Here is a 26009-nt window from a genome sequence, read left to right as displayed (position 1 = left end):
AATCGATTATGTGCCTCATAAAGTCCCAAAGCTTGAAAATGATTTCTTTCTCAGCCACTTGAAGTGCCATCCGACCATCCTTGACATCAATGAGAGCTTTCGAAGTTGCCAGTAATGGTCTCCCCAGAATTAGTGGCACCTCTACCTAGTCGTCAACATCCAGAATGATGAAGTCCACTAGGTATATAAATTCGTCCATCTCTACTATAATGTCTGTAATTATTCCTTGTGGTTGTCTGATGGACTTGTCTGCCAGTTGCAAAGTCATAGTAGTGGGTTTTGGCTCCCCAAGTCCAAGCTTTTGAAATATCTTGTAAGGCATGACATTGATACTAGCTCCAAGGTCAACGAGGGCTTTCTCATTCACTAGCCCTGCAATGGTATAGGGAATGACGAACCCACCAGGATGGTTCTCCTTCTTAAGAAGTTTGTTGGCGGTCAAGGCCGAACATTCTTCACTAAGTATCGCCGAAGACACTTCTTCTAACTTCCTCTTGTTCGTGAGCAGTCCCTTCAAGAACATATCATATCTTGCCATTTGAGCAAGAGCCTCGACGAATGGGACATTAATGTGCAAGGTCTTGAACATATCCAAGAATTTCTTGTACTTCTCTGCCTGTTGATCTCTCTTCAATTGTGCAGGGTAAGGGAGCTTGGGTTGGTATTTCAATAGCTTAGTTTTCTTCTTACTCCCTTCTTTTGCCATCTCTCCTAAATCTTCATTTAAGTTAGTAAAAACCTGAGGTTTAACCATTTCTACCTTAGGCATCTTCATAGTAGGACTAGAAAGTTCCTTTCCACTTCTTAAAATGGCAATCTTCAGAGATTCCTTAGGGTTTACTTCAGTGTTGCTCGGGAGGGAGCCTGGAAGGCTTTCTTTAATCAACTTAGACATTTGGGCCATTTGGTGCTCAATGTTCCTCACAGTAGCATTCGCATTCCTCATCATCTTTTTATGACCCAAGAGATGGGTCTCAGTTCTCTTGATGAATCGGGTTAACAACATGACAAGTTCATTAGATGGCTCTACAGAGGAAGAAGATAATGGCTGTTGTGCTTGGAGGGAGGTTTATATTGTTGTTATGTTCCTTGCCTTATGATGGTTGACTCCATTAGAAGTTTGGGTGATTCTTTCATCCTGGGTTATAGGTGTTGTTGTACGGATTGTTCGAAAATTGATGATTCTTCCCCACAAAGTCTACATGCTCTAAGTGTCCAGCACCCACTTCAATAGAATAACCAGGGTCACCTGTAGGCCCCCAAAAATCACTGGGTGGTCCATACACTGGGGTCGATTGCATGGCATCTAATCTCTCAGTAATCGCTTCAACTTGTGCAGCTAAACTTGTGAATGCAGTTTGTTCCTCTTAGAACTCCATGGATATCCATTGTTTACCATCTCAAAAATCAAAGTATAGGCTGCACTTGGTTGCTTGTTACATAGTGATCCCTGAGAGGCAACATCAAGCATGTGCTTAGTTGAATTGTTTAGCCTATTGTAGAAAATTTTGATCTGCATCCACTCTACTATTATGTACTATGGCCATTTCCTCAACATCTCCTTGTACCTCTCCCATGTGTCATACAACGTTTCAGATTCTATTTGTAGGAAAGATGAAATGTCAATCCTTAATTTAGTGATCTTGGTGGGAGGAAAATATCTTGCAATGAAAATTTTTGGAGACCTCCTTCAAAGTTGCAAGTGATCCCTATGGCAAGGAACTTTCCACTGTTTGGCCTTTCCTCGCAATAAAAATTTGAAGAGTTTGAGACGAACAGCATCCTCCAACACATTGCACATCTTAAAAGTGTTGCAGATCTCTAAGAATTTTCTCAAGTGTTTATCCGGGTATTCATCGTGGAACCCATCAAACAAGCACATCTGTTTGGCCATCTGGATAAAATTTGGCTTCAGCACAAAATTTTTTGCTGTAACAGGAGGATGGACAATAATGGACCCTACTCCCTCCAAGTTAGTTCTAGTAAAATTTGAAATACTCTGCTGTTGCGGGTTTCCTTCTATTTCTTATTCTTGATCAGCTTCCATACTGAATTCCACAGACCCTATTTCACTCAAATTAATATGCCTGATTCATTTTCAAAAATTTCTCTCAACTTCTGGATTAGGGATAGCTAACGAAGAAGAAGTGCTTCCATGGGTTATACAAGTGTGCCTACACACCAAAGATAGATCAATGTAAGCTCAAGAGAATAACATGAATTAAATAAAAACAAAACCAACAAGAGTGATTAAGAACAAAGGTGGAAGATAGATATTCACAAGAAAAGAATGATATGAACAAACTAGATGACCAGATTCTAAAATTTCCTAAAAGTTGCCAGTCCCGGGAATCGGCACCAAAAACTTGATGCATTTTCCGCAAGTGTACGGGTTGCATGAAAATAGTAAAGTGGTACCCCATGAGGGGTAGGGTTGTCGAACCACATAGACTAGAACTCAAAGTACTCGATTTTCTCCTAATCTCTAGTTAAATAAAGATTGGGTCAGTTTTAAATAATAACATAGCAAAAACTAAAGATAATGAAGAGGAGGAATGAGCAAACTAGGATAAAGTATTTGACAATAAGAGAGCAATGCCAGGGATGATCTTTATGAGTTATAGTATACTGAACTATTTCGAATGCCTACCACGTACATCCTAAGGTTCAAGTGTCTGCTCAAAAGTAATGTTTCGTCTATGGTTATCAAATACACCAAGGTCTGCTAAGCTAACTATACATCTTAAACACATCGAGTTTTGCAATCACAATAAGCAATCACAACTATGGTCATCCATACACCAAGTTTTACCAAAGCATCTATGTAAATCAAACACATCAAGTTATGCAACACAATATTGGAGTTCAACACTCCGGGGCACTGTGGATGGTTAGTTAAAATTAATTAGTTAAATCATACAAAACATTGGAGTTCAACACTCTGGGGCACTGTGGATGGTTAGCCCCTCAAGGGTGAGTACAAAAAGGAAGAAATAATTGAAAATCTAGCGAAAGAAGGCATGATTCTCCCCTTCTAAGCGAGATGATTTTCCTTGGTGCTAACCGCACTTCCCTTGTTCCTCCAACTCGCCATTGATCTCACTAGGTGGTGTTATGAAGTCTGATCTTCAATCTCATCCAGGTCCTCCCAGTAGAGAACAGAATCTTGGGACAAAGATGATCCCAAAACCTGATAAGTGCTTGTGCGATATGAATACGAAGCATTCTTTCCTTATGTTAAGTATTACTTTTCTCAGGTTTTTACACTAATATGTGTGTTTTTATGTTACTTTTATGCGGGTAGGGTTGTGAAGCCGATTATGAAGGAAAGAAGGCAATGCAGATCATAATGCACAGATTTTGGAGGAAATCTTGCTAAGGTTCAAACACGAAGACATAGGTCGGGTGTGAGATGCTAGAGTGTGTGCCAACCTCCTCGTATTTGAGTTAGCACAACCATTTGTAGTGGTACAAGGGCAGTCATACTCAAGCATTCCGACTTATGCATATAGAACAAGGGCAGTCACACTGTAGGAAATTACTGTGGTAAACACTGTAGCAGTTACTGTTCACAGCCGGCCGAAAATGTCATTTTCAGAGAATCCACACTGGCGTGTGGAAATTACCCACGCCCCTGGAGTTGCCCGATACCAGCCCTATTTAAAGCCGATTCAACCCTGATTTTGGGATTCTTTTCTCCATCTTTTCCCCAACTTGCGAGAGGGCTTCGGCTAGGGTTTCGAGGGGTATTGGCCAAGTTTTGGAGAGGGTATCCCCCAACAGTGATTTGCTACATTGTGACAGATAAGATGATGGAGATCTTGTTCTATGTGCATAAGTCGGAATGCTTGAGTGTGACTGCCCTTGTGCCCCTCCAAATAGTTGTGCAAACTCAAATACGGGGAGGTTGGCACACACTCTAGCATCTCGCACCCGACTTATGTCTTCGCGTTTGAACCTTAGCAAGATCTCCTACAAAATAGGTTCATTATGATCCACATTCGCCTATTTCCTTCATACTTGGCCTCACAACCCTACCTGCATAAAAGTAACATAAAAACACACATATTAATGTAAAAACCTGAGAAAAGTAATGCTCAACATAAGGAATGAACGCTTCGCATTGATATCGCACAAGCACTTATCAGTAGGCGTTTAGAGATACTTTGTATTTTGTTTTCTTAGCTATTTTACAGTCCATTCTATTTCATATCTTCTTATTCTATCATCATTCTGATTTTTCTTTCTTTCTTTCTTTCTGATTACAGAAAAATGATTAGCATGCCTGAGTCATTCAACACTATCATGGGAATGTTTGAAAATGTGGAGGAAAAAGTTTAACTATTTCCAATATAAGATATACCATGTTATCCCCATCATAAGTAGTGCACAATTCAACAGCCCATGGAAGAACAGTACACTGCCAGGATTCAAGGGCAGAATTGTGAATTAGATAATGTGATAGAGTAGTTTGACAGATCTGTGTCGGTGTCAATGAGTGATCAGTTAGAGGAAAGTCTGGAGATAATCCTTGCTCAGTTTGATTCCTCGTATCATGAACAAAGACAAGAAATGTTTTTAGTGGGAATACCTATTTCAGAAGGGAAATTGTGTGGAATGGATACGTTGATATCCATTGAAGATTGTATAGAAATAAATTCTCAGGTGGAAGAAGGGGAGAGTAACTGTGGACATGAAACGAATGATTTTGAGGAGATTGATAGGTTGAAGGAGAGCAGGTTGCACCCATCGATTATTGAACCACCAGAACTTAAGCTTAAAGCTCTGCCGGTCCATTTGGAATATGCGTTTTGATGGAAGAATCTAAACTCCCGGTGATTATGGCTTCAAATTTGTCTGTGGATCAAAAGGATAAGCTTGTTAGCATGTTGAAAAGCACAAATCAGCTATTGCATGGAAGATCTCAGACATTAAGGGTATAAATCCATCATTCTGCACTCATAAGATTCTAATAGAGGATGACTACAAATCTGTGATCCAACCTCAGCGAAGATTGAACCCGAATATGATGGAGGTTGTCAAGGCGGAGGTAATAAAACTCTTGGATGCAAGAATCATCTACCCCATATCCGATAGTAAGTGGGTGAGCCCAACCCAAGTTTTTCCGAAAAAAGGGGGATGACAGTAGTAAAGAATGAAAAGAATGAATTGATCCCAACTAGGACAGTTACTGGATGGCGAGTTTGCATTAACTATAGAAGACTGAATGACGGCACTCGAAAAGATCACTTTCCTTTGCTGTTTATTGACCAAATGTTGGAACGACTAGCAGGGTATCAGTTCTACTGTTTCCTTGACAGCATGTCTTTATATTTTCAAATCCCAATAGCCACAAAAGATTAGGAAAAACCCACATTTACTTGCCCTTATGGTACCTTCGCTTACATAAGAATGCCCTTCGGTTTGTGTAACGCCCCTGCAACATTCCAGCGTTGCATGACTGCCATTTTTTATGACCTTCTTGAAGATATTATGGAAGTTTTCATGGATGATTTTTCAGTGTTCAGGGACTTTTTCGATGTTTGATAAAAGAATTTTGAAAGAGTATTAGTGAGATGTGAAGAAACGAATCTTGTCCTCAACTGGGAGAAGTGTCATTTTATGGTACAAAAAGGCATTGTCCTTGGACACAAGATTTCCAAGGCGGGTATGGAGGTGGATAAGGCAAAGATTGAAATTATCGAAAAGCTTCCTCCACCTACAAATGTGAAAGGAATCCATAGTTTCTTGGGACATGCATGTTTTTACAGAAGGTTCATTAAGGATTTTTTGAAGATCTCCCAACCGTTGACTAAACTCTTGGAGAATGATACCCCTTTTGATTTTGGGAACAAATGTCTGAATGCATTTAATGTGTTAAAAGAAAGGTTAGTGCAAGCACCAATCCTGATAACACCGAAGTGGAATGAGCCTTTCGAAGTAATGTGTGATGCTAGTGATTATGCAGTGAGAGCGGTCTTGGGGTAGAGGACAGATAAGCAATTTCGACCGATCTAATATGCTACCAAGACTCTCACAAGCGCTCAAGAGAATTACACCACTATTGAAAATGAATTGTTAGCAATAGTGTTTACCTTTGATAAATTCAGAACGTACCTCATCTTATCAAGTGTCACAATATTCACATATCATTCGGCACTCCGTTATCTCATAAACAAGGCAGACGCAAAGCCGAGATTGATTTGCTGGATCTTATTATTGCAAGAATTTGATATAGAAATAAAAGATAAAAAAGGAACAGAGAATGTGGCCGCAGATCATCTTTTGAGATTAGAAGAGTGTGAATGGCAAGAAACGGCAAGCAAGGAAATCAATGATTCCTTCCCTGAAGAGCATCTTTATGCGGTACAGAAATCAGAATCAAAGGAACCCCATGGTTCGTAGATTTTGCGAATTATCTGTCCGGAAGGGTATTGAAGCAGGGCTTAAGTTTTCAACAGAAGAAGAAGTTTTTCAGTGACATGAAGAACTACTTCTGGGAAGATCCTTACATGTTCCGTATTTGTACGGACCATGTGGTGCGAAGGTGCGTTCCTAGGGAGGAAGGTTGGAATATCATTGTGCATTGTCATTCAGGCCAAGTGGGATGGCATTATGCCTCAAGTCGAACTGCGGAGAAAGTTCTAGCTGCTGGGTTATATTGGCCGACTTTGTTCCAAGATGTTCATCAGTTCATTTTATGATGTGATAGTTGTCAAAGGGCTGGAAACCTATCGCGAAGAGACGAGATGCCTCAGAATCCTATGCAGTTCTGTGAGGTGTTTAATGTATGGGGAATTGATTTCATGGGACCATTTCCAAAGTCCAATAGCAATCAATATATGCTGGTAGCAGTTGATTATGTTTCCAAGTGGGTAGAGGCCCAGGCTCTTCCAACTAATGATGCAAGAATTATGGTGAAGTTTTTGAAGAGGTTATTTACTCGATTTGGAACTCCAAGAATCATCATTAGCGATTGGGGGACCCATTATTTTAACACACAGTTGGCGAAAGTGCTAAATCGTTATGGAGTACATCATCGTCTTCCTACTCCCTACCATCCGCAAATGAATGGGCAAGTGGAAGTCATGAACAGAGAGCTTAAGAGAATCTTAACCAAATGTGTGGAACAAGGAAAAAGGGATTGGCCGGAAAGGTTAGATGACACAATTTGGGCTCATAGAACGATATACAAAACCCCAACAGGGACCACTCCCTATAATTTAGTGTATGGAAAATCTTGTCATTTGCCAGTGGAATTAGAGCACAAAGCATATTGGGCAATCAAGGTGATGAATTTTGACTTGCGCAAATCTAGAGAGCAACGAATATTACATCTCAATGAGTTAGACGAATGGAGGATAAAGGCATATGAGAATGCAAGGATATACAAGGAGAGAATTCGGAAGTGGCATGACAAGCATATTAAGATTCCGAAGGACTTCAAAGCGGGCGATCAGGTATTGCTATTCAACTCTCGTCTATGGTTATTTCCGGTGAAGTTCAAGTCTAGGTGGTCTAGTCTTTATACCGTAACTGAACTTTCACCTCATGGAGCTATTGAGATTACCCATCCGGAGAAGGGTGCATTCAAGGTGAATGGACACAGGCTGAAACCATACTATGGCGGAGAGATTAGTAATGACGATAGGGAAGTATTTTTCCTTCATAAGCCCTCGTGAGGTAAGACAAGGTACGTCAATCTTAGTGATGTTAAACAAGCGCTTCTTGGGAGGTAACTCAAGTGTTTCTTGTTTTTCTTAGTCGAATAATGTAGTATTTTGCATGAATAAATTGTTGAGTGTTGGTGTCTTGATTTTTCGATGCTTGTGATGCGATTTTATTTTAAGATTTGAGGATTCATCGTGTGTTTTGATGTGGATTTGGCGAAGTTGGGTCATTTGAGCTTTATTTCATGTTTTTCACTGGTAAAACTTGCATAATAGGGCAGGCTCTGAGTGTGTAGACATGTTCAGAAAATTTCTGCAGAGCCTGCAAATTTTTCTAAGGCATCTAGAGAAAACGCACGGGCGTGTGGTATTTCCGCACGCCCATGGATTTGTATTGCGAGCTCATCCAGAGAAGGCACACGGGCGTACGGCTGCCCCTGTGAACGACCATGCGAATATCGTACGCCCGTGGGTAATTTCCGCACAGGCGTGTGATTTCCTACATTGTTTGGCAGATTATCCCGAGAGCACACAGGAGCGTGAACTCGCCCCTGTGGGCGACCTTGTGAACGTCGCACAAGCGTGGATATTTTCCGCACGCCGGTGCGAATCTCTGCAGAGGAGCTCTCTCGATCCCGAGAAGACACAAGGGTGTGCGCTTGCCCCTGTGAGTTGGACCTGTGAATGTCCATGCCCGTGCGGCATTTCCGCACGTGCGTGCGGAACACTTAGGAGATTTGTCTCGGATGACCAGAGAAGCCACAGGGGCGTGCGGTTGCCCCTGACCCACAGGCGCACGGGCCTCGGCAAACGTTGCACGCTCGTGGGGTTCTCCAGGAATTAAAATGCTGTATTATCACCCGATACATCATTTAGACCCTATTACTCAGCTGACCCTAACACACTCAAAGAACACTTTTCGACATTCTCCCATCTTCTGATTGTTGTTTTTTTTTTTGTTTTTGAGACGATTGATTGAGCATTTTGCAGATTGAAAGGATTATAACTTCCACTCATCGGTAAACCCTTGTTTTCTCTTGTCACCGATTTCTTGTGATTCTAGTTGATTTTTTTCTTTGATTAAAATGGATAATGCACACCGGTTTGTTACTAGAATGATTATGATTTGCTTTTGATAAGCTCTGGAAGTAAGATAAAGATGTAGCTGGAAGTATGATTACAAGGGCCGTGCATTTTCCCAGCCCCGTGAATGTGCACGGGTGTGTGGAATTCCCGCACGGTCTTGTGTTTTTATTCTTTTGCAAACTGAATGAGGCTGATTGATTTTCGTTTTCTAATGCATACAGCTATTGATGTGAGATCCGCAAGCGCACGGGTCGCCAAGTAATACCTCTCGCGCAAGCATGAGAGTGTCATATTCCCAGGGCCCAAGGAGCTGCTATTACTTCCCTTTCGTCTATTTCCTAGCCTAACACTTCGAAAGATGAATAGTAATTCTAAAAAGAGAAAGAATTAACTACAATGAAATCCGGGGTACTACTACACACAATACGAACTCAAGGGAGAATCAAACACTGAAGGGAGTGATTTGGACAACGAGTCCCCCTATGGTTGTCATTAAGTCCTGAATTTAGGTTGAAATGTGAGATGGTAGTTGGGCCAAGAGACTCCTAAATTAGCTCAACCCGATGGTAATGGCAATTGAACCCTAATCCCATACAAATATTGGGTCAGAATTACTTCCGCCCAAATCCCCGTATGATAGCATTACACTCAGGGAAATCTCTAATCAGGGTCAATACTCAAACTTGGTCCAACCGTAATTGCTGGAGGGGTACAAAATACCCGATGTCACGGTGTATTTGTACATGGATCCCTTCCAAGCCAAGAGTGTCTAGTACAAGGGCGATGGTCACGCAACCAAGTACAACCTAGAAGTTGAAATACAGAGTTCTCATGCAAATCAACACATCAAAGTACACAATGCTTGAACCACAAACTACAAGATTCCATAAAAGAAATACAACATCCAAACAATGCATCAATAAAGATGATCATCCAAATTACAAACAATCAACGCTAGAGTTCATCATGTCCAAATCACAAATAAGTTAGTTCCTCATGAAAGAGGAATGCTCATACAAGTCCAAGGAATAAGTAAACAAGAAAATAAGTAAGAACTACTCCCTCTAGCTTTAAATCCCCTTGGATGGTGAAGATCTTGAAGATTTGAAGAGATCTCCCCTCAAATGATACTTTTGATGCCGAGGATCTTCTCCCTATCTTCTCCTCCAAAGTTTGTCTCCCTCTTGGTGAAGTCTTGCGTAGTAGATCGCCAGCGGAAAGAGTGGGGCGGCGGCCTAAGAGGCCCTAGAGAAAAACTCCCCCTCCAAAAAGCTCTCCTTTGCCCTAGAAAATCAGCCTCTTTATATATCCCGTCAGGTCCATACGGGCTCCATTCGGGCGCATGGAGCCCGTGAAGCTCACTGCCATTTTGCCCAGAAAAGGTGGCGGCGATACAGTACTCAGCTACAGTATTTTTACTATAGTCTTCCTGCTACAGTGTTCCTGCTACAGTACGAGTGTTATGAAATTCCAGCAAACCTCGCGGGCACCATGCGGGCGCATGGACCCCGTGAAGCTCACAGCCGAATGCCTGCTACAGTGCCGACATCCCAAAAATGCCGTTTTTGGTGTCGAATTCATCTAATTTGCATTTTCGAGCTTCGTTCGGCTCATTTAAGATCTGCAACACCGAAATAACCAATTTAAGCTTAAACGAGGATCAATTCATTAAAATGTACACAAATATTACAAGATTAATATATATAAAATACGTACATTTAGGCGTTTATCAAACATCCCCACACCTAAGTGTTTGCTTGTCCCCAAGCAAACACACATGAAAGAATAGGGGCAAGAAGATAAACGGCTAAATGTACGACCTCAAGCTCAAATAGTGAAGAACCCCACAAGCACAGATGAGATGAAATCAAGAAAATGAGTTGCACAATAACCAACTCAGTAGAGATAGTCATGATTCCTCTAGAGTGATTTCCTCGTGGGTGTGTGTATACTTCATCACTCGCTCTCCCTATTCACACCACATTCAATGACTACCGGTGTTAAAAATGTTAAAGACGCCCTCAATAGTCGGTCAAGAGTCCTTCGGTCCATATTCAACACTTTAGCATCTAAGTGAATGCATGATTGAGTCCAAGAGAATAAATACTTCTTTCTTCCTTTCTTTCTTTTTTTCATTTTTTTTTCTTTTTTTTTCATTTTTTTTTCCGAGTCCGCCTAACGTAAACTGTACAAAATATCTTATAATCTCTCAGAAGGATGCACATGCTGATTAGGTACAAAAGCCACCCAACCTACTTGATTACAGTCTACATAGACGCATTCATGCTAAATTAGCAGAGGAATACTGACATAGACTCATTTTTTCATTTTTCAAATTTTTTTTTTCTAAGATAACAAGTATATACATGTCTCCTGAGCACCTTCATGCAAAACTTCACTTAGGGATAAAGCAAAATGAACAAAAGAACCAAAAGCTCTTAAAAGACCATTGAGGGATGAATTTACCACTCTAACACTTTAAATCAAAGTAGTGGGCTAGCTGGGGCAAACAAGGTAGAAGTTCTGTGTCAAAGTTGTGAAGAAAGCACTAGAGAGAAAACATGACTTCCATATAGCACAATTAACACTACAACTCATTACTATCATTCATTCAAGCCAGGAGGTTCTTAACAATAAATCATAGCTATCACCGGTGAAGTAAGCATGCAAATAACCCATCCCCACACCTAGAATTGTACATTGCCCTCAATGTACACTAATAAGCAGAACATGGTGTAGAATTCATAATAATTCAATGAAGCATGAAAGGGAAGGGTAAAGAGACTGCCCCATTTTCTTGATGAAGATTGTGCAATACATGCATGAACAATGGGTAGGTTCAATTCTTGAGGGGTGGTGAGAGTGAAGCTCATATCCTGGTAGTCCTGCAAATGTCAAAAAAAACATAGTCATCTCACCATTGAATATGTAGGGAGCACACACAAACAAAAACTCTAAAAACTATGAAACAAAAGTCCATGCAAGTTCTTTGTTCAATGAATATCATAATCTCTAAATCACTCTAGTGCAAGTGTTTCCAAGGGGCCTTCACAGATGCTACAAGTGTCAAACAAATTCAAGATAAGCAACATTCGAAAGTTACTGTAGCTCGGACAAAATTTTTGCAAGAATTTCCCCTTGTTTTTGAAGCCAAAAATTTACAAACCATGCCTCAAAATTCAAATAAATCAAAGATCAAATAACCCTACAACATTCCTCATGGTTTGAAGTAAGATAAGCATGCATAATCAAGAAGAAGAGGCAAGGTTGCTAAAAACAAAAAGTAGGGCTTCAAAGCTTGAATCGATGAAGATCGGTGAAATAGATGGTAAAACCTCAATTAAAACACAAGATCTAAGTTATAAGAGGTAGGAGAGGAGTGAAGAGGAAGAAAAATGAAGAAAAATGGTGAAAGAATGAAAGAAAACGGATGAAAAACGAGTGAGAACAAGGGAGAGAAAGGTGGCCACTTAAGGCTGGAAATTCCAGCCCGCAAGCCATACGGGCTCCATGCGGGCGCATGGAGCCCGTGAGGGTTTTTGTCCTTCTCTAGACCCTGAGACTGTAAGCCTCACAGGCTGCCTCACCGGCGCATGGCACCCCTGAGGCCCCTGGGGAGCACAAAAATGGTCCATACGGGCCGTATGCAGCCCGTGAAGACCTGGAAAAGTAAAATTTGGCATGGGCTCCCATGTAACTTAGAACAAAACTAATTTACATCATCTATAACACTGAAATATGCATTGAAACACAATCAAACAATGCCAATCCACTAGAGAAGATTCACAAATATAAGATAAGCATGGATCATTCAAACAAACAAGCATACGAACATAACACAACAATAAACACAACAAATTAAACTCAACAAGCAACTAGAATACGAAAAAAAATGGAAAACAAAGGATTTGAAACTTGGGTTGCCTCCCAAGAAGTGCTTGTTTAACGTCATTAGCTCGACGTACCTTTTTCTTACCTCATGGAGGCTTGAAGACAGTGTGTTCATCCCGGCTAGAACAGGCATAAGAACTACCAAGAAAAATAAAGCGTACCTTCCGGGATGGTGTCAAGTTGAAGGCCAAGCACGAGTTACCTTTTGGCCTCCATGGAAAAAGCTTGGGCCGGGAGTTGTGCAATTTAAGCTTGGGCGGATCCTTAGATGGTATGAACCTCCTTCCCGCTTCTTCTTTGGTCCCGACAAAAATTCCTTTGATTATCCCACCAAGTTGCTTGGGCCTCCAAGGAAAAAGGTTTGGTCGAGAATTATTCAAGCTTGGCATGGGTGGGTCCTTGGACGGTTTCAACCTCCTACCCGAGTTTTCTTCGTCGACCAATGTCAAATTGCCTTGAACTACCCATAAGTGTTGCTTGGGCCTCCAAGGGAACAAGTTTGGTTGAGAACTTATCAAGCTTCGCACAGGTGGATTAATTGGAGGCTTCAACATCCTATCCATAATTTTTCTCTCAACCATGCTGTGATGAACTTCAACGGCCCACAAAGTTTGCTTTGGCCGACAGGGAAAAATCTTTGCTTGGGAATTGTCCAAGCCCGGCATTGGTGGGTTCAATGATGATCTTAGCTTGGTACCCACATCTTCGAATACAATTCCCGGAATTTTGTTTTTGCACTTGACTAAAATTGATGGATGGATGGAAAAATCTACGTTGAGGCAAGTAGCATCTTCAAATGTGGTTGATGGAGTGTCTTCTACTTCCTCACATGTTTCTTTGGCCATGATGTCATCCTCCCCCTTATCTTCTTCCATTTCCCATTGAGGTGGAGCTTCTACCATTTGCTCAAATGGTAGTGATGCTATATCAGTTACTTCTTCAACCTCCAACACCTCAATATCGGTTTCCACCTCAATTTCACTATTATCCTCTTCATTCCTTGTGCCGTTTTCAGATAGGGCATCTAGAGTTCGTGGTAACTAGGTCGATATGTTAGAAGACTCTCCAATCCTGTTCACCATACTTTGAAAAGATGGTCAGGCATTAAAAGTTGCAGTATCAATGACTTCAAATTCAGCATCAGTTTGCATCATGAATCTTGCGAACACATCTTGCGTATTGAATCCACATTGATTAAGTTGCTTAGTATGGTCGACTGGAGGTTGGTAATGCCACGGTTCTTTAAAGGAGGGCTCTTGTAGCAATCCCTGGTGAGGGTACTCCCATTGTTGAGTATGATCATGTGCCGAAAAGTGCGGGTGTCCTCCCCAATATGGATTATAAACATCAGTGTACTGATTGCTTTGGCTTGCTCTCTTAGCATCAAATTCTTCCATTTGCTTCTCAAGTGCATACATTCTAGCGGGCAATAATTTTTCTTGAAAATCCATGGCTGGGTCGCTTTGGTGTGCTCTCATAGCATTTAATTTTTCCATCTCTTTTTCAAGTGCATACATTTTAGCGGCCAACTGTTTTTCTTCGAAGTCCATGGCCCTGTGTAATAAAAAGAATAAAACAACCAACAGTAAGCTATCAAAGAAAAGAAGAAAGAAATCAAATAAATAAATATGCACAAAATGGTAAAAGACACATACAAAGATGGATATTTACAACGACAAAAATAAATGACTAGAGCAATAGACTACAGGTTTTCCTAGTATTCCTTGTGTTCCCTGGCAACGGCGCCAAAAACTTGATGTGAGATCCGCAAGCGCACGGGTCGCCAAGTAATACCTCTCACACAAGCACGAGAGGATTGTATTCCCAGGGCCCAAGGAGCTACTATTACTTCCCTTTCGTCTATTTCCTAGCCTAACACTTCGAAAGATGAATAGTAATTCTAAAAAGAGAAAGAATTAACTACAATGAAATCCGGGGTACTACTACACACAATACGAACTCAAGGGAGAATCAAACACTGAAGGGAGTGATTTGGACAACGAGTCCCCCTAGGGTTGTCATTAAGTCCTGAATTTAGGTTGAAATGTGAGATGGTAGTTGGGCCAAGAGACTCCTAAACTAGCTCAACCCGATGGTCACGGAAATTGAACCCTAATCCCATACTCGTATTGGGTCAGAATTACTTCCGCCCAAATCCTCGTATGATTGCATTATACTCAGGGAAATCTCTAATCAGGGTCGATACTCAAACTAGGTCCAACCGTAATTGCTGGAGGGGTACAAAATACCCGATGGTCACGGTGTATTTGTACATGGATCCCTTCCAAGCCAAGCGTGTCTAGTACAAGGGCGATGGTCACGCAACCAAGTACAACCTAGAAGTTGAAATACAGAGTTCTCATGCAAATCAACACATCAAAGTACACAAGGCTTGAACCACAAACTACAAGATTCCATAAAAGAAATACAACATCCAAACAATGCATCAATAAAGATGATCATCCAAATTACAAACAATCAAGCCTAGAGTTCATCATGTCCAAATCACAAATAAGTTAGTTCCTCATGAAAGAGGAATGCTCATACAAGTCCAAGAAATAAGTAAACAAGAAAATAAGTAAGAACTACTCCCTCTAGCTTTAAATCCCCTTGGATGGTGAAGATCTTGAAGATTTGAAGAGATCTCCCCTCAAATGATACTTTTGATGCCTAGGATCTTCTCCCTATCTTCTCCTCCAAAGTTTGTCTCCCTCTTGGTGAAGTCTTGCGTAGTAGATCACCAGTGGGAAGAGTGGGGCGGAGGCCTAAGAGGTCCTAGAGAAAAACTCCCCCTCCAAAAAGCTCTCCTTTGCCCTAGAAAATCAGCCTCTTTATATATCCCGTCAGGTCCATACGGGCTCCATGCGGGCGCATGGAGCCCGTGAAGCTCACTGCCATTTTGCCCAGAAAAGGTGTCGGGGCTACAGTACTCAGCTACAGTGTCGACACCCCAAAAATGCCGTTTTTGGTGTCGAATTCATCTAATTTGCATTTTCGAGCTTTGTTCGGCTCATTTAAGATCTGCAACACCGAAATAACCAATTTAAGCTTAAACGGGCATCAATTCATTAAAATGTACACAAATAATACAAGATTAATATATATAAAATACGTACATTTAGGCGTTTATCAGCTATAGCCACCAGATCTAAGATAGAAGCGGGTAAACATCCTAGAAAGCCTACTCCTGAGCCGGAAGTCTTAGAATTTACACTTCCTGCACATCGAGCTCGGTTTAAGCAATTAGCGAAGCTTAAGTTTGGGCAAACGCGAATTCCAGATGTCAGTTTATTCAGGAAGGTGCAACTAGCACATGACATGGCTGATGAGGTCGAGAAGCTATTATTGGTCGCTAGTTGGCACAAGTTGTTGAATATTCATGACCTGCTATCCGCCCACTCACTTTGGAGGTACTCGCTTCATTTGAGTTCGACCGCTCTTATGCTCATTTCGATAGTATCGGCGCCATTCAGTTCAGAGCTTTTGGGCAGCATCATAGTATGAGCGTCGCACAGTTCTCCGTTAGACTTGGTTTATATGATGAGGAGTATACTGAGACTGAGGAGTATGAGAGTCTCCGTTAGCAGGTACTGTAGCAAATCAATGTAGGAAATCATTGTAGCAGTTACTGTTTATAGCCCGCCAAAAACAGCAGAAACAAAGAATCCACACGGGCGTGGGGATATTACCCACGCCCGTGTGGAAATTCCTCACGGGCGCGTGTACCGTACACGCCTGTGGAGTCGCCCGATTCGAACCCTATTTAAAGCCGATTCAGCCATGATTTTAGTATTTTTTTCTCCATCTTTTCCCCAACTTGTGATAGGGCTTCGGCTAAGGTTTCGAGGGGTATTGGCCAAGGTTTTGGAGAAGTTCTACGGCTCCGACATCGTGTTTCCATTAGGAAGAAGGTTGGTAAGGGAGCTTCGATCGATGCGTATCCTATACCGGATGAAGGAATCCTTGGACGACGAGTAGAGGACTCTCCACAAGGCCATCGACACGACCATTAAGGGGGTTTCTTTATGGATTCATTGCTTTTACATTCAATTTCTTTGATTGTACTAAGCTTCATGGAGAGCTAAACCCCTAGTGGGTGCTTGGATGATTGTGATCCCTAGGATGTATTCGTTTCATTGAACTTCTTTATTATGCTTTCAATAAATTGATGTTTATTGTGAGTTCCAACCTTGAATGCTTGATTGTATGAACATTTCCCCTAGAGTGACACTAGGGTTGAGAGTTCTTGTTGGTAACCTTGTGAGTGAGTGACACACCACGAGCGTTAGACAAATCTAGGTTGGAGAGGGTTGAGAGGGTGAGTCGAGAGGTACAGGAGCGTCCCTTTTCCCCTCCGGCATGATAGGTTCTACCTCCGTTCCTCGAGTTCTTTGCGGCCATAATAGAGTGAGTGGTCTAAGGGATGAAACTCCGCTGGGGCCTAGTTGCGCATGCAGTGGAGTGAAGCTTTGAGAGGATCTTAGTATCTAGGGCTTAATTGTGGCTAGGGACCTTCCGCCTGGACAAAAGGGTTAGGTCTATTTTAAGGAAGAGATTTATCACTTGGAATCCCTAGAGCTCATTGCAACTCTATGCGAGTGCGAGGTGTTGAGATTGTTCGATTTCTCCTCTGGGACATATATAGAGTTAGGCATAGTTGACCTTCGATTTGGGACTATGTATATAAGGGTTTCCACGACTCACCATGGGATTGATTAGGAAGTATAATAGAGAGTTCTTGCACTTGAAACGATTATCCTAGGTGAAGCATCATCCGAGTACCCCATCTTTATCAATTGCCTTGCCCTCTTCTTTATTCTTGCTCTCTCCCTTGTTGCTTTTATTGTTGAGAATTGAATCAATTTCACACTAATCACTATTGATCTTCCACATAGCTAAGAACCAAATTAAGTATTTTCACTCCCTACTCCCTGTGGATTCGACCGCGCTCACCCAGGATTATTACATCGACAAACCCGCGCACTTGTGGGATATACGCAAGGGGACCTTGTCAGTCTACGAGATACGATTAGAGGGGCTGAGAAGGTGACTATACCTACTGCCTTGGGTATGGAGACACTGAGATTGATGGATATAGTACGGAGAGTTCGGACAGGGGTTTACGCCTTAGTTCTACCTACTCTAGAGATAGCTACGGACGAGGTTGATGAGGCCGGGGCATCTCGGCTTGCTCCCGAGCCTCAGCCAGCACCGATAGAGACTGAGATACCCCAAGTGGCAGAAGATGCGCCCCCCCGTACGTATGTGATAAGAGCCTAAATGTATGTATTTATATGTGGTTTTGTATATGCTTGCATGCTATTTTAGATTAATCAGTGCTCGTTTTTCGCTTAAATTGGTTATTTTCTTGTTGCAAGCCTCAAAGAAGTTTAATTGAGCTTGAGAATGCAATTGTGGTGAAATCAGCACCAAAAATCATGTTCTTGAAGCCAAAAACACTGTTGCGGTTTTTGTAGCAAGGAACCGGGGCCCTACTTGGATTAGGCTGTGAACCTCGCGAGCACTGCGCGCCCGCGCACCACCCAAGTGGGCCGCTAGAGAATTCCAAGCCAGTTACTGCAGACGTTTCATCGTAGTGAAAATATTGTAGTTGGTTACTGTAGCTGAACACTGTAGCACCGACCCGGTTTTTTGCGAGCGGAAGGACAGTGAGCCACGCGGCCGCGACACGGCCCGTACGTAGGCCGCGACGCGGCCCGTACGCAGGCTGCGTGACTCGGGGCAGATGATTTTTATGTAAAGCTAGGGCTTGTTTTGGGGGGACCTCTTCTTCCTTCTCCATCATCATATCTCCTTCCCATATTGGAGGCTCTCGGCGGTGGCAACTTCACCGGAGCTAATTGAGGCCAAATCCGACGATCTAGAGAGGGGAAATCAAGGGGAGAAGCGTCATTGGGCAAGATCTTCATCGATTCCACCTTTGAGAAGCTTGGAGACGACGTGGTAAGCCGCCCTTATTGCGGCGTTCGTGGAAGACATCCGCGGCCTTCCTCTTCCTCCTCTTGTTCTCATTGTTTGAGGGAGTTTTTATATGCATTTGTTAGTTGTTTTCATGTGCCTATCTTGTGTAGTTTCTTATATGGACGGCTAAACCGCAAGGTCACCAGATGTCGGTGAACCTTGGGGTGAACTTGTGTTGTTGAATGCTTTGATTCGCTTAATGCATGTGGTTTGTTCATGGTTTAAGCTTGGTGTACTTTTTTTGTGTTGATCTTGCATGAGAACTCATGATTTCAACTTCTAGGTTGTACTCGTGCGTGACCATCACCCCTTGTACTAGACACACCTTGCTTAATGGGGATGTATGTATGAGCACGCCGTGACCATCGGGTGTCTCATACCCCTCCAATCATTAGGATCGGACCTAGGTTGAGTATCGGCCCCTAATTAGAAATTTCCCTGTGTGAATTGCAATCGTAGGAGGATTTGGACGGAAGAGATTCTGTACCAATACTCGTATGGGATTAGGGACCATTACCGTGACCATCGGGATGATCTATCTTTTGGATCTCTCTTGGCTCGAACCACCACGTGCTTAGCACTTCTAGCATTCTTCTAACCCTTAGTAACCCCGGGGATCCACATCCGTGACCTCCCTCACTTCTTGATTTTCACTCTCTTAATCGGTCTTTTCACAATTACTTGCTTAGTTTTATTTTTGTTAGTAGCATTAAGCATCAAGCGATTTGTAGGTTAGACAACGAGTAACAAGGAAGTAAGGGTAGCTCCTTGGGCCTAGGGAATACGACCCTCTCGTGCTCGCACGAGAGGTATTACTTGACGCCCCTGCACTTTGCGGGACACTCATCAAGTTTTTTTGCGCCGCTGTCGGGAACCACAAGGAATACTCGGAAAAACTCGTAGCTTGTTGATTTAACCATTGTTTATTTTATCTTCTCGCTTTTCTATCTCTCTATGTAATTACCGATGGGTCTCGTTTCAAAAATTCCCTTTAGACCTTCTATAACTATTTCCTTGTTTTTTTCCATTTCTTTTTATGGATACACCTAATTTTTGGTCTTATCGCCTCCCTTGCGTAAACATCACCCTTGTTGCTCGAGCGGACATTTTTTTGCAAAGCGAATTTGTGGAGTTATCCGATAGCCCCTATAGCCTATGATTGGTGGAAGGCTCGGCTTTTGCAATGCACCGAGCACTCTAGGGTTGGGAGAGCAAAGTGTGCAAGAATTTTCACGCAGTATATGGAAGGAGAAGAGGCACCTCCAATGGAAACGTATAAATCATCTCCTATACAAGTTAAACCAGAGAACATGCTTAATGGAGCCGTACGAGTAGTTCAGCATGATAAGGAGGATTGGGAACGACCAGAATCCCACAACCTTAGTGAAACTGACCCACCCAAGGGAAGTGATTCAGAATCGTCAGATTTGGAGGAAGCTTATGCTATTGAGGATAGTGCAGATAGTGGTGATTCTTCCGGAGAAGAGAGTAGAATTTCTGAGCATATGGATTTTGGAAAGTATGGAAGACTGAAATCATCAATAGAGGAACCACCAGAGTTAGAGTTGAAACCGTTACCTGAGCACTGAGAGTATGTATTGACTACAGGAAGCTTAATGACGCCACACGGAAAGACCATTTCCCGCTACCCTTTATTGATCAGATGCTTGAACGGTTGGCAGGGCATGCTTATTATTGTTTTCTAGATGGGCTATCAGGGTATTTTCAAATCCCCATCGCCCCAGAAGACCAGGAGAAGACCACGTTCACATGCCCCTATGGTACATTTGCCTACCGACGTATACCATTCGGATTATGCAATGCCCCAGCCACTTTTCAAAGATGCATGATGGCCATTTTTGAGGATATGGTGGAAGACATCATGGAAGTCTTCAGGGATAACTTTTCAGTTTTCGGTGATACTTTTGAGCTTTGCCTTAGGAATTTGGAGAAGGTTTTAGCCAGGTGTGAGGAAACCAATTTGATCCTTAGCTGGGAAAAATGTCATTTTATGGTTAGAGAAGGCATTGTGCTCAGTCACAAGATATCACAACGGGGAATAGAGGTGGACAAAGCCAAAATTGCTACCATCAAAAAACTTCCACCCCCCTCTTCAGTCAAGGCTATCAGGAGTTTCCTTGGTCACGCTGGGTTTTATAGAAGATTTGTTAAAGATTTTTCAGCAATTGCCCGATCCCTAACAAAACTCCTAGAAAAAGACACCCCGTTCTAGTTTAATGAGCAGTGCATGGCTGCTTTTCTCACTCTAAAGAAGAAACTCATTGTGGCCCCAATAATGGTATCTCCCGACTGGAATTTGCCATTCGAGTTAATGTGTGATGCCAGTGACTTTGCGGTTGGTGCAGTGCTTGGTCAGTGAAGGGATGGTCATTTTCACCCTATCTATTATGCCAGCAAGACTTTGAATGACGCAGAAGAAAACTACACAACTACCGAGAAAGAAATGCTTGCAGTGGTCTTTGCATTTGATAAATTTTGCTCATATCTAATACTGTCTAAGGTGATTGTATTTACGGACCATTCTGCACTCAAATATCTTCTGAATAAGCTTGATGCAAAGCCTCGTCTAATTCGCTGGGTACTACTGCTCCAAGAGTTTGACCTGGAAATAAAAGACAAACGCGGGGCTGAGAACCTAGCTGCTGACCACTTATCTCGCCTGGAGAACCATCAAGTGGGTACCCAGGAGAAGAAAGAAAGAAATAAATGATGTATTTCCTGTTGAACACTTATTTTGCATCCAAGTCGTAAGTGAAGATGAAACCCCCTGGTTTGCCGAATTTGCAAATTATTTAGCTGCAAGGACACGTCCAGACTGGCTAACGTATCAACAGAGGAAGAAGTTCTATGCCGATCTGAAACATTATATTTGGGAAGATCCTTACTTGTTTAAAATTTGTGGTGACCAAGTTCTAAGAAGATGTGTCTCACGGTCGGAGGGTTATGCTATTTTGAGTCATTGCCATACAGGCCCCACAGGGGGGCATTACAGGGCAAATCGAACAATGAAAAAGGTTTTAGATGCAGGGTTTTATTGGCCTTCTATGTTTCAAGACACACAGTATTTTGTACAACATTGTGACAAGTGCCAAAGGATAGGTAACCTTTCGAGAAAAGATGAATTGCCGCAGACTTGGAACCAAGCTTGTGAGGTGTTCGATGTTTGGGGGATTGATTTTATGGGCCCGTTCCCCAGTTCCCATGGGAACAAATTTATCTTGGTTGCGGTGGATTATGTCTCTAGATGGGTAGAAGCACAAGTACTTCCCACGAGTGATGCTAGGGGCGTGGTTAAATTCCTGAAAAAGTTATTCTCTAGGTTTGGTACACCAAGAACAATCATAAGTGACAGGGCCACGCATTTTTGTAATTCTCAGTTCGCAAACACTTTGAAGCGTTATGGAGTGTCTCACCAAGTGGCAACAGCATATCACCCTCAAACGAGTGGCCAAGTTGAGGTGTCAAACCGTAAACTAAAACGTATCTTGGAAAAATCAATAGGACACCACAGGAATGATTGGGCCAATCACCTTGATGATGCCCTCTGGGCGTATAGGACAGCATATAAGACGCCACTCGCAGAGACCCCATACAGATTAATCTATGGGAAGGCTTGTCATCTACCGGTTGAACTAGAGCACAGGGCATATTGGGCCATCAAACAACTAAACTTTGACCCGCAATTAGCCGGCCATAAAAGGAAATTTCAACTAAGCGAATTAGCTGAGTGGCGCATGATAGCATACGATAACTCCATCCAATATAAAAAAAAAATCAAGGAATACCATGATCGACATATCAAACGGGGAAAACATTTCAAGGAAGGTGATCAGGTATTACTCTTTAATTCGAGATGGAAGATCTTTCCAGGAAAATTGAGGTCAAGGTGGCATGGACCATTCACCGTCTCCCGAGTCTTCACCCACGGCGCCGTTGAGATCACCCACCCTGAAAATGGTACATTGAAGGTAAACGGTCATCGGTTGAAACGATATTTATCATAGAACACATCTCTTGGAATTGGAGGTAACTCAACTTCTTTTGATCCACCTTGAGCACGAGGTAAGGTACGTCGAGCTAACGACGTTAAACAAGGCGCTTCTTGGGAGGCAACCCAAGGTTTTATTTTTGTTGTTCTTTATTTTTCATATTCTTGAATTTTGTTTGGTGTGTTGTTTTTGTTCTTGTGTTTGTTATTTTGTGATTTGTGTTTGTGTGTTTGTTTATTGGTTTGATGATAACCCTTGCTCTCTTTTAGTCTATCTTTGTTAGGTGCTTTGTGGTTGTGTTTCATGTTCAATTCAGTGAGTGGAACGTTGTATTTGAATTGTTTTTGATGTTGCAAGGGGGACATTGTTATTTTTTATGAGTTTCCAGGTTTGCGCGGGCCGCGTGCGGCCCGCGTAGGCCACTGTCATTGGATCCCAACCCCTCGCGGGTGCCCGCGCGCCAGCCTGAGCGCTATGCGGGCCGCGTGCACCCCGCGCGGCTTGCTGGCTGCGCACGTCCAGGTACTCGCGGGCACTGCGCGCCCGCGCAGTACTCTCGTACTGTGCAGGAAATGCCTTAAATGACTGCCCCTTCACTCCTTCTGGCCACTATTCATCTTCATCTTGTTTTCTTGAGTTCTCTCTCATTTCTCCTCCGATTCCCCTCATTTTTTCACCGTTTTCCTTCATTTTTTCTCCTCTAATCTTCTCTCCTCCCCTTTGCAACCCAAATCCCACCATTTATTTAGAGTTTTACTAACTTTCTTGCCGGATCTACTCACTAAGGTATTTCATGCCCTAACTTGAGGCAAGCTTCGTTTCACACTTAATCCATGGATTTTTTTTGGTTGAATAGGCTGAACACTTTGTGGAATGTGTTTGAACCCTTCTTGTAAACTTCTAGCTTGAATTTAAAGCTTTGTAAATTTTGATTGCTACTTTTACAAGAGAGACTCTTGCAAAAAAACTTTCCCTGAAATTATCGTAGCAATGCCCGAATTTCAGCATTTTAACTTCATTAGGCATTGATTTCATGGATTTTTGGTTTGATGGTGCACTTATGGTCTTGTAGGGATGCCGAACAAGAGAGTTGCTTCTAAAAGTCCTAGACATGATGATGTACCTACAGGTGACCTTCACTTCACACAACCCCAACATCAGGCTCGGTATATAAATTTGAAAACTAAACCGTTCGGCATTACTCGAACCATTGAGTGGGGCGACCTCGAAACTATAGGTCCGGGCCGACAAGGTATTGAGTTTGGTCTCCCACAATGGGTGGGACAAAGTGTTTACAATTGAAGAAGTGGCCTACCGTGAGATTACATTGGAAGTGTTGAGCACTATTGAGGTTGTCCGGCCGCATGGGGACTTCATCAATCTATCCTCCTCCCGCGAGCTCCCTATAGATTTTCCAGCCCGGATGACTCACACCTGATTCTGGAACTTGATCTCGGGATTTAGATCCAATGAGTCCAACAAGGCATCTCGCCTACTTAAACCTGAGCACCGCTACATACAGTGGCTATTCAGTCGTGGTATTGTGGGTCGTAATGATAGTACCGGGGAAATCACACGTGCTGACCTACTTATGCTGTATAGTATGACCGAGCGGTACCCAATCAACCTAGGACATCTATGTGCTGACCTGCTTGTCCGTCAAGGGACTTATGCACGCCTCGGGGCTATCTTTGCTGAACCGTATGTTATGCGCCTAATGTGAGGTATGGGCTTGATTGCATGCATTGCGTGCATGCAGGTTGTTGGTGGCACTACACCTCTTGGGTTGGCCACATTATGCGCCATGGGGCTAGTAGACCAGCGTGGTGATGGATATACCCTCATTCGTCATTCAGTTACGGGAGAGCGGGTCGTCGACCCCCCATCACAGTCCGAGCCAGAGCCTAGGGAAGATGCATCGGTTGAGCTTCGCCTACAAGAAATTCAGAGCGAGATTCAGTCCCTCCGACGTGGACATCAAGAGGCCATGATCATTCTTGGTCAGCTGACAAGGGATATGAGCGAGGCTCTCTCATTCATTCGCCGATCTTCATTTTCTGCCGGTACCTCCTTTGGAACCACCACTTCTATAGCACCGGCTGCACCTACAGAAACCCGTGTTGAAGACTGAGAGAGCAGGATCCTCTTCTTTTTGAACGCCGAGATGTGGGTTCCACCCCTCCTCCCTCTACAGTCTTGACAATTCCATATTCGTGCGTGCTCTATACACTATTCTACATCGAAATGGGGCAGTCTCTTTTTACCCTTCTCTTGCAATTTATCTTTACATATTTTTGTTCCCCACCATGTACTGCTATTTATTGTACATTGAGGGCAATGTACGACTCTAGGTGTGGGGATGGGGTATTTTATACCTTTGCATGCTTGTCAACCAATGATAGCTTTGATCTAATGTTAAGGACTACCTAGCTGAAAGGAGGATAGATATGAGTTGCTATTTTTTTGCTATGATTTGTGAAATGAAGTTCTATTCCTACTTTTTGTGCTTTTCGGTAAAAATTGTCTAGCACACACTTCTACCTTGTTCATTCCGACTAGCCCATTGTTATGACTTAAGATGTTAGGTTGTTAAACTCTACATTCAATGATCACCTAAGAGCTCTTGGCACTCATGTATTTTTTTGCTTTTTAGTCGTAAGAGATGTTTTTGCATGAAGAAGGTTAGGAGACATAGACTAAGACTTGTATGCATTTGTAGTCTATGTCGAGTATTCCTCCGCTCGTGTAGCATGAATGCGTCTATGTAGCTTGTAATCGAGTAAGTTGGGTGGCTCTTGTACCTAATCAGCATGTGCATCCATCGGAAAGATTTTGTGCAAGTCTACGTTAGGCGAACTCATGATTGATCGCTGAACCCTCTCATGCATTCGCTTAGAACCCTAAAGTTCCCTACTCGAGGACCGAAAGATTCTTGGTTGATCATTGAGAGTGTTTTTTTAGCAACTCTAACACTGCACCCATGACACGTGGAGTGATCGGGAAAAAGCAAGGGATAAAGTATGCACACACTCACACGGGAGCACTTAGTTGGGATAGAACTATCTCGGATGTGTTGATCATTTGCGACTCATTATCTTGATCTCATTTTATTCGTGCTAGTGGAGTCCTCTACTCTTGAGCTTGAGGTCATACATTTAGTCTTTTATCGCTATCCTCATGTTATTCATGTTTTTGTTTGCTTGAGGGCAAGCAAAAAAACTTCGAGTGTGGGGATGTTTGATAAGAGCCTAAATGTATGTATTTATATGTTGGTTTTTGTATATGCTTGCATGCTATTTTAGATTAATCGATTGCTCGTTTTTTTGCTTAAATTGGTTATTTTCTTGTTGCAGGCCTCAAAGAAGCTTAA

At 42.5% G+C, this 26009-nt stretch overlaps 1 pseudogene; it reads left to right on the top strand.

Annotated features, from left to right (window-relative positions):
* LOC120277723 overlaps positions 1-24770 on the top strand; it is a 191977-nt pseudogene extending 167207 nt beyond the window's left edge.
* Positions 24771-26009: the final 1239 nt, after the last annotated feature.

Source organism: Dioscorea cayenensis, chromosome 15, assembly GCF_009730915.1.
Source record: "Dioscorea cayenensis subsp. rotundata cultivar TDr96_F1 chromosome 15, TDr96_F1_v2_PseudoChromosome.rev07_lg8_w22 25.fasta, whole genome shotgun sequence".
In the NCBI taxonomy this organism is placed as follows: Eukaryota; Viridiplantae; Streptophyta; class Magnoliopsida; order Dioscoreales; family Dioscoreaceae; genus Dioscorea; species Dioscorea cayenensis.
The sequence above is the reverse complement of the archived record's forward strand: the minus strand, read 5'-3'. Positions and strand labels throughout refer to the sequence as shown.